The sequence below is a fragment of the Leguminivora glycinivorella genome, chromosome 19, assembly GCF_023078275.1.
Source record: "Leguminivora glycinivorella isolate SPB_JAAS2020 chromosome 19, LegGlyc_1.1, whole genome shotgun sequence".
NCBI lineage: Eukaryota > Metazoa > Arthropoda > Insecta > Lepidoptera > Tortricidae > Leguminivora > Leguminivora glycinivorella.
The window spans coordinates 11,413,269-11,425,219 of record NC_062989.1 but is presented as its reverse complement, the minus strand read 5'-3'; positions in this window follow the sequence as shown (position 1 = coordinate 11,425,219).

Sequence of the window (11,951 nt, the reverse complement as noted above, 5' to 3'; positions counted from 1 at the left end):
TTAGTTTTGTGTAAATTTGGTAAAATAAATTATCAAACCACCAACATAATTAACCTGAACCTTCAATAAAGAACGTACTTTCTACTTTAAGGACGGCAACGCACTTCCAACTCCACCGGTTTTGCAGGTGGCAGCGGTAATGGCTTACCATCAAACGGTCCGTTTGCTCATTTGCCTCATATAAAATAAAAAATCTAAAATAAAAGTGGCACTAACGCTGCCAGCGTCTCCTCGCTGTATTGCTAGATTGTTTTTCTAGCTAGGAAACTGTCGGGAAACTATTTTTCTTACTGCTAATAACGCGATGACCCAAAGTGAATATTGGTCTGCCACACCTTAAGACTGCCATGGTTCCCTGTCCTAAGCCGTTTTTATTCTGTCGAAAGCCGATCCTGTTGAAAGCCGTTTTTATCCTGTCCGAAGCCATTTTTATCCAGCAAAACGTGCAACTGTTGACGGTCGTATCGTTTCGTTGTTTTCTAGGAGACACTCTTCATTGCTCTTTCAATTGCAGCCAATTGCGTATCATTCGCCACGGTGCGTTACGATTGTACTATTGATGGCTAGAGTCCCAGTCAACGGCGCCAATTTTGCTGGTACGAGTATCACCGTCCTAACGCCGTGTCTTGCGTGGGCGACGGTCGCGCGACCATCGCCGTCGCGTCTCATACTTCCATATCGATAAGGTTTGATTTCGTATGCATCGCATCGCCGTCCCGCGACCATCGCGCGACCGTCGCCCACGCAAGCCACGGCGTAATATAAATGCTTCAAATGACAATTTTTAATGAAATGGAACCGAGTCGCTTTTGTTTTTGGCAACTTTTATTTTGTTCGAATGACTTTTTTAATGCCTTATTATGCCCGATTTCGACATTCAAATTTAAAGTCACCGATCAAAGTGCGAAAAAAGAAAAAAAATAAACTGGCTGTCTGTATTCCGGATTATTAATCATTTTGCGCAAGAGTCGGTGGCCTCGCTAGAGTTTGGTTTTTAAAAATTATGACATGTTTTATATGATTTAACCCGATGACTTCACGATTTTATCAGTATATAGGTACAGTCCAAGGCCACTGTAGAACCTTTTCACAGTAAACGTCGAAGTGACTTCTATGACAAATACAGCAAAGTGTCATTGAGACAGGGTTCTAGAGGGGCCTGGGATTCAAATTGGTTCATTTTAATCACTCATTTTAATTGCCAACTTTATGAATAAAATTGACTTTTTATGTGCTTTTTACGTCCAAAAAAGTAAAAAAAAGCACAAACAGTTTTTTTTGAGAATTTTTCAAATTCATATATCATTTTTTCTTTCTTTTGGCGTCAGAAACGCGTGGTTAAAGTTATGCGGATTCCTCACGAGCACTTTATATATGTACATGAACAAGTACTTATGTACGAATGTTATTTTATATTTCGATAGTATTTTTCGCCGAAAATGTCAGGAATCCGGACCAATCCCAATAGGGCCCTGTGAAGTAAAACCTAATGTTTATATTACTCTACCTGGGATTACTTGCCAAAGCAGACCCTAGGCTCTCTTGGTAATGAAGAAGAAAAAAATCGCCAATAGGAACATTTTCATATATTTTTACGTCCCTTTCAAGGACGATATAATACGGGACAGACAAAGTCTACACAAAAAAGCGTACCCCTGAAACGTATGGGCCTTTTAGGCTTAAAACTAGATGACGCTGTTTCGCAGCCTGGAAGTGGCCAGAATCAGGGATGTTGCGGAGGCAGATTTTTTGACATCCGCGGATGCGGATGCAGATGCGGATTTTTCAAGTCCCACATCTGCAGATGCGGATGCGGATGCGAATGTGAGGATAGGCACTTACTCAGGCATATTAAAAACACAAAATTTGATCAAAGAAGTTATATTTATTCAAAAAAATAACCTTTCATATTTAAAAATCTTAGAAATTAAGATAAAGGTGGGCCAACGATACTAAAAAATCCCGCGATCCACGAATCACAGACGTGTAACGAGACTCGTATTGGCCAATGGTGAATTTACCGTGCACGTGGGCCGCGTCTAAGTCGTTCCTGTACAGACCTGTTCAACATCCGCATCATGCGAATGCTCCGTATTGATTTTTGCGGAGGCGGATGCGGATGCGGATTTTGAAAATGATGCGGAAGTTCCACGCGTGCGGATGCGGATGCGAATATCCGCAACATCCCTGGCCAGAATCACATTTTCCTCAAATATTTTTGCGTGTTTTCATTTTTTATAAGAACAAATAACATGCTTCTTTCTTTAAAATCATGATATATTTGTAGGCATCATCAGTGTAGTTATGGTAGTATTTAATAGGTAACGCTAAAAATTGAGGTACGATTTTTTCTTAGTATGAGGATTGTAAATCCTATATAAATCATCCTTGGTCCCTTTCCATTGTTTTACTACATTCCTTGATGACCACTATCACAGTTTTACGAAAATGACAAACCGCACTTATCACGAACTTTGAGCTTTTGATCGACATTTTACGATATGCCCAATGTTACGATAAACAATATAAAGAAACATTTTAGACCAGTCAACTAGGGCCAAATCAGAAATTGCAAACAAAAAGAGGATTCTAATAAAAGCTTCAAACAAAAAATAAGATTTATTCAAATCAATTCAGCAATTTTAATACATTTTTATTTATTGGTTAATGATTCTCAGAAATCGTATTTTTATTTTTTACTTTTAGAATAAGTACAAGAAAAAAATATAATTATTAAAATAAAAAATTACGAAAACCTCAATCTACTTTTCATTTACATATTTTTAAATTAGGCTTGAACCGGCGACCTATGGCTTTGCCGGAGCCATCCCTCTCGCCTAGGGTGGTCCACATTTGTATGAAAGAAAAATAAATATGACTAATCCTTTCTCCACATGGTTCCCTTTGTTCTATTATGAATTAGTAGTTTATGTACCAAATTTTAACCCATTTGCTCATTATTTACAGGTCGCTCAAGATACATTTAAAATTGGATATCTCCTATAATAAAATAAAAACCGAAATAATTAAAACATTGCAAACTGCCCGGTTCATGTTTTATTTAGCTCTAATGAAATAGGGAAAAATATAATTAAACCATTAAAATACCTCCATGTAAGATTTTTTCTTTAGTCAAGTTCATTTCATACATTTCAGTATGGCATTATTGCTTTATTTTGAGCGACCTCTAAATAAAGTCTGATTGTTCTCAAAATTGGTTGACATGATTTTAATAAGTTTTCGTGTAGAAATAACCATGTGGAGCTCAAACAATAAAAAAAATTTTTTTTTGGACCACCCTACTCTCGCCATCTGACTACTTTTAATTTATTGTCAATTGTATGTTATTATATCTTATCTTATATCTGCGTGGGCCCTTAAGGATATAGGCACTTCAACCATATACCATTTATCAGTATTATGTTTTAATATCTATAAAGAAAAGCTAATTGTAGGCAAAGAAGTTTGAGAAGAAAAATTAAAACCATTTTTCTAAAATTGTCTAGGTACTTAAAAGACTTGACTCTGTAAGTTCGATTGTAAAATGTATGGGTATTTGATCGAATTTCAGAATTTTGTATACTGTCATGCTATACTCCTCGTTGACTGGAGTAAGTGGTCAAAACTAAGATAAGAACAATAGAATAGATACAAATGGGTGTGTAAACCTCAATGCTCATTTTTCGCGAAACTTCTCTCGTAAGAAAGGGCATGTTCATAAAAAATATCATTTTATCGTTGCGATTGGGAGTAGGAATAAAGCGAGCACTTTATTTCCTCTGGTATAGTGTTTACTAGAGAACTATGTTTTTTTAGGTTTCCCCGATACGTAATTAATTTCAAAGCGCTGGTGGCCTAGCGGTAAGAGCGTGCGACTTTCAATCCGGAGGGCGGGGGTTCGAACCCCGGCTTCCTACCTACCAATGAATTTTTCGGAACTTATGTGAGAAATTTCATTTGATATTTGCCAGTCGCTTTTCGGTGAAGAAAAACATCGTGAGGAAACCGGACTAATTCCAATAAGGTCTAGTTACCCTTCGGGTTGGAAGGTCAGATGGCAGTCGCTTTCGTAAAACTAGTGCCTATAAAGAAAAGCTAATTGTAGGCAAAGAAGTTTGAGAAGAAAAATTAAAACCATTTTTCTAAAATTATCTAGGTACTTAAAAGACTTGACTCTGTAAGTTCGATTGTAAAATGTATGGGTATTTGATCGAATTTCAGAATTTTGTATACTGTCATGCTATACTCCTCGTTGACTGGAGTAAGTGGTCAAAAATAAGATAAGAACAATAGAATAGATACAAATGGGTGTGTAAACCTCAATGCTCATTTTTCGCGAAACTTCTCTCGTAAGAAAGGGCATGTTCATAAAAAACATCATTTTATCGTTGCGATTGGGAGTAGGAATAAAGCGAGCACTTTATTTCCTCTGGTATAGTGTTTACTAGAGAACTATGTTTTTTTAGGTTTCCCCGATACGTAATTAATTTCAAAGCGCTGGTGGCCTAGCGGTAAGAGCGTGCGACTTTCAATCCGGAGGTCGGGGGTTCGAACCCCGGCTCCTACCTACCAATGAATTTTTCGGAACTTATGTGAGAAATTTCATTTGATATTTGCCAGTCGCTTTTCGGTGAAGAAAAACATCGTGAGGAAACCGGACTAATTCCAATAAGGTCTAGTTACCCTTCGGGTTGGAAGGTCAGATGGCAGTCGCTTTCGTAAAACTAGTGCCTACGCCAAATCTTGGAATTAGTTGTCACAGCGGATCCCAGGCTCCCATGAGCCGTGGCAAATGCCGGGATAACGCAAGGAGGATGATGATGATGTTGGTGTTTTTTTACCGCGGGAATTATTCCTTGAAGTGTATCTAATTGTTATTAGTAAGTATAAATTTAAACTGTGTGAATCTAATATGACTGATTTTTTAACTGCTGTTAGTAGAACATAAACATTAGTTTGAAATAACTTTTATTTAGAATTGAAATAAAAAAAAATATCCATACAAAATAATTCGGCCAGCAATGTATTGCAAACACATGCAATGTATTGCAAGCGGCATTAAACGTCGTTGACATGCTTTTTTATTAAAAACCTCGACAGTTTCTGTCGTGTCCCATGACCATGTTAAAAAAACATTCTCGTTGAGAAAGTTTTAAAAGAATAATTATTGGATGAAAACTGAGAGTAGGTACCTTAATAACACCTTAATTAACGAGAACACTAATGAAGTAATGACTTATACGACTGGTTTTATTTGTAGCCTGTATAAGGCTTAGGCACTGGTCCCACCGCGAGCTAGTAAGCTGTGAGCTATCGGCTATAAAAATGAACAAAAGATAAGCAGTCTCGTACAAATAAAAGAGACACGGCGATATTGATAGCTCACCGCTGGCCGAGTAACTATAAACATCTCCGTGTCTCTTTTATTTACACGGGAGTGATTATCTTTTGTTCGTTTTTATAGCCAATAGCTCATAGTTTAGGTACTAGCTCACGGTGGGACCAGTGCCTCACACACTGTATAGACAGATCAATACACAATCAGACACACAATCAGTAATTCGTATGTGGGCTTTTCTTCATCAGTAAAAGTCGACTCGAAATTCGCAATCGTAGTTCCAATCTACTCCAAATTACGCATTTCCCTAGTAATGAGGTCTCCTAGCTCGATATAGATCGAACCATTCACCAAGTGGCGTAGAGTTTCAAATTTTGCTTCTAACAGTATGGCATTATGAGTCAGGGCACGCGTCTTCGTGAATGAAAAGATCTATGTTTGGAACCCTCGTAAAATCGGAGACCTGTGAACTTGTGATGTAGACAGAAACGTTGACCTCTCACTACACAGACACCGCATTATAATGAAGTGTTTACACAGAGTGCATGGTAAAATACCCCGCAGCCGAATTGAGTAACAACTTACATTATTAAATAGTACAACAGCCTTTTTTTAACGAAGGTAAACGCACATCATCCTAGGCGCAAGGACCGGCCTGGGATGATTAGATATCCCATGTAGGCTAATGAGACATGGTTTACCCACTAAAACCCCTCCATTGCCACCTCAGGGCTATAGGACGAGGTCACAGGCACGTTTCAGCACTCGTCCGCAACCTCGCAAAAATATTATGGCACCCAGCAGGATTCGAACTCGGAACCTCGTGACTGCAAATCCAATGACTCACAACTACGCCACAGTGAGACTTTAGTAAAACAGCCCAGTTTCAACTCCAAAAGTATTTTATTTATAAACATTACAAAATTACAAGTGTCGGTTGTAAACGTTGACAAACTGGTTGCGGTCCCAAACTAAATTACAACGGGAAATAGTTATTTGTTATACAAGGGTGCAAAGTTGTATTTCAACGCCGAGTGTGGAATTGAAAAACGAGCAAGTGAAAGGACTCTATAGTTGAACCACGAGCGAAGCGAGTGGTTCGAGTATAGAATCCTGAACTTGCGAGTTTTTTAACACACGAAAAGTAAAATACATTTGCACCCGAGTGTAACACAAAACTTTTCCCCTCACTATAGCGAGGAAAGTACAACGCAAAAAGCGCGTTTATCACTGCCTCCAGTAGTTCCACAGGTGGTAATCATCGTCATCACCAGATTCACTCGCTTTTATTCATTTTAAAGCAGAAAAAATGACTATATGCAAGGTCAAATTACTTTATCCACTAGTGGATAAAATGCGTTTTTAACTGCTGGTATTGAAGGACAAAACACGTGTTTCCGAGCTATTAGTGAGGGGAAAACATAATTATGCGTGTTGACTTTGAGGTGACGATTGCTCCGTCTAGTAGTTGAGGTGGTCTGGAACCTCTCTATTCTTGCATATTTGAGTAGCAAAGAGGTAACGAGCGAAAGAAATGGGTGACAGGGCCTCAGTTTGTAGATAAACTTTAATGAATGGGCTGTACGACCAGAACAGGGTTACCACTGTTACTATGCATCTAATTTAAAAAAAAAAGTGTAATCTAATCATGTGGGAAGCTTAAGTGGGACTGGGCAGGGCACGTTTGTCGTATGCCGGATGACATGTGGGCTAAAGCGACAACCAATTGGGTCCCACCAAATCGAACCCGGGGTCGCGGAAAGCCTCGACGACGTTGGCGAGATGACCTTGACGCTTTTGATGAGAACTGGTGGGAAACGGGTCAGGACCGGGATACGTGGAAAGCGAAGAGGGAGGCCTTTGCCCAGCAGTGGGACACTCTAGGCTCATATAAATAAATAAATCTAATAATGCCATCTTGCGAGCATATTGTAACTGGCTTTAATTTAAAAATCAAAATAGTTTCGAATGTAGATACCATTCACTTGAATAAAATTACATGTGCACATTAAAAAACGGGTTAACAAAGTGTTAAAAAAATGAAAAAGTCCTTTATTAGTTGCAGTCACAAACACATACGAATGTGTAGAGGCAAAAAAGCACAAGAACAGCACATTAAATTAATAATTATAGCACTAAGATTAATAATTATAATTATCGTTCGTATATTATGGTAAGAAAAATATTGGTAACTTTTAAGAATTGTGTTGTGGAATTACAATACCAGAGTCATGCATCATGTGGCAGTTTTGTACAAAAATCTGGATTTTATACCGCTTTTTAAAGGTCTCTCTTGCAAGTGGCAACCCTGTCTGTGAAGGAATTCAGCTGAATGTCATTGACAAATTCTTGGCAAAATTGTGTGGTGATATTTTTCCAAGCACTTTGTGACTTTGATCAAGTTATTTCTGAAATCGGCGTAGGAGTTTTTGTTGGGGGAAACAAATGAGTTATTAATGGCGTGACTTTCGATTTTTAACCCCTGTTATAAGTTTGACGTGTCTGTCTGTGTGTGTGTGTGTCTGTCTGTCTGTCTGTCTGTCTGTCTGTTTGTGTATGTGTGTGTGTGAACCGATTTAAATTTAGTTTTTTCTGTTTGAAAGCTGAGTTAGTCGGGAGTGTTCTTTAGCCATGTTTCATGAAAATCGGTCCAATATGTTGGGGTTTTTTTCAAAATTTTAATTTTGTGGTTAGGTTATCTTACATCATATAATTTTGTTTGTATGTATGTAAATAACAACCTACGAACGAACGATATATTTTTCTAAGAGGTTATTATAAATAAAGTCTCTAATGAATTGGTTATTCATTTTAATTTCCTTTACTTCATTTTTATTCAAAACATTTTTGTTCTACGATTGTCTATACATTCTGTATAATTTTGACCTCATTTTGTGTCGCAGTTGTATAAAATGCAGACACATTTTTACCTAGGTACTTGTCTGCTGTAACACAAAGGATAAAAAAAAAGGTCAAGTGCGAGTGAGACTCGCACACCGAGGGTTTCAATAGTCAATAGTTAAAATCTCAAGTTTCTCAGATAACTCTAAAGACTGTATATGTACTAATGATGTGTATTATTGTGTAACACAACACAACGCCATCTTTCGGTGAATTCGCTAATTTGCGAGACCTGTATAGTACGAGTATGTTGGTTTTTCAGGGATAATTCTTTATAATGTTAACCGATTTCGGCAGATTTTATTTTATTTGAAAGAAGATATTTTACGTAAAATTTTGTGTTTATTTCAAGAACGAAATACATCCATCCGCAAATAAGGTGGGTAAATTAGAATTTGAAATCTAAAAACTTTTTTGTTCATTATAAAAAAATTTCCAAAATACTTTTACCAACATAGTAATTAAGATTCCAAAAGGGGTCCTTCGTGCTATTTATTATTATTTTACGAATCGTCACAGAAAACAAAGTTCACTTCTGTACGCCGAGAAAACTCACTGACAGCCCGCGCTCGCGCCGACGGGGTTGCCAACATACAAAAAATATATCAATCTTTGGGTAAAATTATGAGATATTTGACATTGTCTTAAAAATATTATATAAATAATTTGTGAAGTTATGAGATTCTTAACAGTCGACCATCCTGACCCAGTGCCTGTCCCAGGCACAACACATGGATAAGATAAAAGGAATCAAACAAGCTTTAACAATTATTTTTAAAATTAACTTAAATTAACTTGTACGTTGTAATCTACCCGAAAACTTGGGATGAACGTACCCTTGAACAAAACTAATATAAAAAAAACTAGTTGAGATCACTCGAACCCAGCTGGATTAAAATGTTCTACAATCGGTCTAGTATCAGCTATTCACAAATCAAGCCATTATGTCAGGTTAGTAATTCAATCAGGATAAGTTAGTAGGTAGCGACGAACCACTACATAAATGACTCAATACAGTGAATAGAAAGAGAAAAAATATTTATATATATATATATATATATGTATATATCTGTACATCCAGTGCAACTCAACTGTAAGTACCTCTGGCCCTCTCGGCCATCCTGCTTTGTTAGAATGTCCTCATTCGTTGGACATTTTGTAGCCTATAGCGTATTATACCTGCGCGATAGCAGTATAACGACCTTCTTTTGCTGAGCTGCACTGAATCCACATTTTACAAACTTATTTGGGACATATTAGGTAAATTTATTCTAAAACGAGAAAGAGCACTCAGTATTCCATCTAATTTAGCAGATAATTAATACACGACTATTTCCCGTTTTCTCTCTTGCTAAATAGAGTTGGAACGCTGGAACTACATTTAAAAACATACATTGAAACAATGGAACAACATTAAATTGAATATGAAATTATTCTGACGATACACAAATAAGAGAAAAACACAAGATGAAATTTCTTGCTAAATGAATCTCATAGTTTCTTACGCCCGTTATGGTAACAGCTAAATTATTTTGAATTTCTTGTAGTCTACATCTTGTTTTACAAACACAGATATTTATATTGCATATATAACATCAGATTTACATATCCCAATCTTAAAGTAGGTTATTGCATAATATTAAATTAATCACTCATTGGAATTTCTCATTGTGCATATAATATAAACCTATAACTTTAAAATAGATTCCAGTCGCAACTGTTCATTCCCAGACGTTACATTCCTATATAATTTTGTGCCAAAAACAATATCTCTCCTATAATTATTACTAAAACTAAATAGACTCAATTTACAAAGAACACACAACAACATATATAATAATCATAATAAACAAACGAGTTGTATTGCACGGACCGTTACTTTGACAGCTAAAATAAGTTTTTTAACTCAAATAAGTTGTAATAAACTTAGAAACCGTGCATTTAAATCTATCACATACTTATTTAATTATGTGATCTTATTTTTGTTTCATTATAGCTTATTTAATATAATTTCTAATTAATCTTGCGCTTTGCAGTTAAAGATATGTGCTTTTAGTCTTATAAACGTACTACAATATCGTGAAATATGCATCCAATTTACATTCGTCACCTCGACTACAAAAAAAAATACAATAAGAGAAGTAGTCTAACGGATAGGCGTCTGTCTTCAGCTTTGAATAAAAATGATGAAAAAGTACGATCGTTGTACGTCAAATGTACCGCGATGCCGATAGAGATTACCGCTCCATAAATGGTTTTCACATGTGCAATAAGCATATCAAAATCGGTATCTTTCTTGACATCTTCCAACGTGCTAAAGTATTATTTATACAGAACAAGCTGCGTGTATTCACATCCATAGTGAATAATTACAGGCATGGGTCGTTAATATCTGCCATAGCTCAAGTATCATAGCCTAAGTCTTCATTCCGATTCAGTGATCATAGTAGGATGTAAAATTGTGTAGATTACCAGATATTATTATTGAAAATTAGAATATTACAACATACGGAATCAGTCTATAAGATGTTGTTCCTAATTTTTAATGACTATAATGGGAATGAAGTCTCGACGCTTTTACCTATAGCTAAAACAGATTCCATTTGTCTCAACGAGGTTGTCACGAGTTAGAACCGTACCTAGTACAGCCATTCGTAGCACAAATCCAACATAAATTGACCCTAAGACCCGTTTGTTCATTAAAATCTACGTAGCTTATACACTTTTTTTTTTTTTAATAAATAGTAAGTTTTATCAACCTCTATGCAAGTAAACACTAAGCACTAGTGTAAACAAAATCATAATTGTAAGTAAATAAATACATTATAATTCTATAACAGGATACAGCTCATCTGAATCAACTGCTAAATTTTGATTAGTTCCAGATAATAAATCATACAGCAACTAAATTATTGCACCGTCCACCAGATAATATCTACGATTCTGGGAACCTCAGAGTGTTCTCAAACAGTTAAGAGCCCTTTATACAAAATAGATTCTAGATCAAGATCTTTATATATGGGTAAATTAGGAAGTTTTTTTTTTGAAATGTTATTGTAAAGATAAGAATAATTTATTAATAGGAAATATTTTGAAAAACCATGATATCAATATCGTACGGCTCCACACTTGGCTAAACCTGTCACGTGGCAGCCCGAATCGTATCAATAATCAACATAAAATAGTAATTGTTTAAGATGTCATATATGACTCAAGTCACTTATATTTTATGAATACACTATAAATAAACTAAAACTACATTAGTGCCATAATTATGTGCATATACGCAAAATCACTGTATATTATAATAACTATGGAGTTAATTAAAATGGTCACAGGTAATACTAGTATTAATATATTTATGTAAGGTTAATGCGGCCATACCAGTATGTCTCGTAGATGTGGTTCTTCAAGTGTGGTTCAAATGTGCCACTCTCAAACAAAAGGTACCACATTATCGCTTAATCATAGGTAATTTGTATAAAAATACGAGCTAAGCTAGCTGATACTAGAGCAGTTTTATGCTTACTTATAGTGAATTACGCCTACAATGCAATGCTAAAGCATTGTCATCTGAAAGGCAAATCCCCAAAATGAGCCCAAAAAGCTCACCTATACTTTTCAATCACTTAATTACAAGGAGACAGAAGCTATTCTAAGTAATGGTTTTGTAATGTACGTAAATAATAAAAATTTTGCGAATAACCAATGT